Raw genomic sequence first — 1,890 nt, forward strand, 5'->3', positions numbered from 1 at the left:
ATTCGGCCGCGTGCAAGACCGCGTGTCCCCAAGCTGTGGCCGGAAGCTTAGACCTCATAAGCAATGGTCTAGCTATTAGCTGAATTCGTTTTATGAATGATTCGGCCAAGCCGTTCTGTGTATGTACATGTGCCACGGAGTGTTCCACACTTATCCCCATGGACATACAGTAATCATTAAACGCTTGGGACGTGAACTAACCAGCATTATCAAAACGTATAGTCTTTAAAGGAAAATCTGGAAAGTGTGCTCTCAACCGAATGATCTGAGCCAACAATCTCGCAAATGCCAAGTTACGAGTTGATAAGAGACAGACGTGCGACCATCTCGTGGACGCATCAATCAAGACCATGTAATACCTAAACGTCCCACAAGGGGGGGGGGGTCCACATATGTCTCCTTATATTCTTTCCAGAAAGTTTATTGTTTCCTTAGTCACTTTGACTCGTGATGGCCTAACAATGAGTTTCCCTTGTGAACATGCCACACATGTTAGATTCTTAGGGATAACTCGTTTTACTTTCAAAGTATGGCCATTAGTATTCAATATCAACTTTCGCATCATTGTCGAACCAGGATGACCAAGCCGATCGTGCCAGAGAGTAAAATTCTCGGTGGCCACTCTGTTTAATACGGAATTGGCTTCTATCATACCAGCCTTGGCATAATAAAGGCCAGTAGAGAGCGCATGTATAGACTCTAGGACTTTCTTATGCCCTTGGCCGATCTCAATGATCTGAAGGAACTCTTTGTTTCCTTCGCCCTTAGTCTCAATATGAAAACCATTCATTCGAATGTCTTTAAATCTCAATAGGCTTCTCTTAGAGCAGAGTGAATACAATGCATCAGATATCTCTAGATGCGTACCCTTAGGCAACAGTATGTTAGCCTGGCCGTAGCCCTCTATGAGACTGGCTATACCCGCAATGGTATTGATATTGGCGTTTTTTAGAGTTAGATTTATGAAATATCTTTTGTCTCTTAAGATCGTGTGGCTTGACCCACTGTCCACAACGAATTATCCATTCTTCAAAACAGATTGTGGAATGATACTTTAGAGACTTCTTTATAAAAACTTTCATTCATTAAGTTTATAAATAAAAAACAAGTTCAAAGCAATCAAAACATAGAAAACACAAAGCAAAGAACACAAAACAATAGATGGCCGAAATCAACTTTGATCTTTTAAACAATCAGACGTTTCATACTCCATGAGATCATCTTGTTCATGATTGAAATCATCTTCACCATCTTGATAAGTCATATGAGCTTCAGGATTCTTCCCTTTCAAACTCCCTTGGTAGAGGTCAACGAGATGTTTGGGAGTCCTACATGTCTTAGCCCAATGATTATTCATACCACATCTATGATACACGGATTTGGTTGTGTTTTGTGGCTTGAAATATGTACCACGGCCTCGGCCATGTCCACGGCCTCCATAGGAGCCACGGCCTCCATAGGAGCCACGGCCATATGAGTTGTCTCGGCCTCAGCCACGTCTATGCCACTTCCCACGGCCACGGCCGTGTTGGCTATCACTCGAACATGGTTTGACTCTTTCTTAGCCTCTACGGTCGCATGTGCCTCAGGTAATGGGTTTGTTCCAGGAGGTCTCAATTCATTGTTTCTCATCAACAGCTCATTGTTTTGCTCCGGAAGCAATAAACAAGAGATCAGATTAGCATAAGTAGAGAAGCCCTTCTCACGGTACTGTTGTTGTAACAACACATTGCTTGTGTGGAAGGTGGAAAAGGTTTTCTCAAGCATATCCTTATCTGTTATATCCTCACCACACAGTTTCAATTTCAAAACTATTTTGAACAGGGCCGAGTTTTACTCGTCTACGGACTTAAAGTCCTGGATTCTGAGATTCCTCCAATCATATGTAGC

Source organism: Brassica oleracea, chromosome C1 (assembly GCF_000695525.1).
Source record: "Brassica oleracea var. oleracea cultivar TO1000 chromosome C1, BOL, whole genome shotgun sequence".
Classification (NCBI taxonomy): Eukaryota; Viridiplantae; Streptophyta; class Magnoliopsida; order Brassicales; family Brassicaceae; genus Brassica; species Brassica oleracea.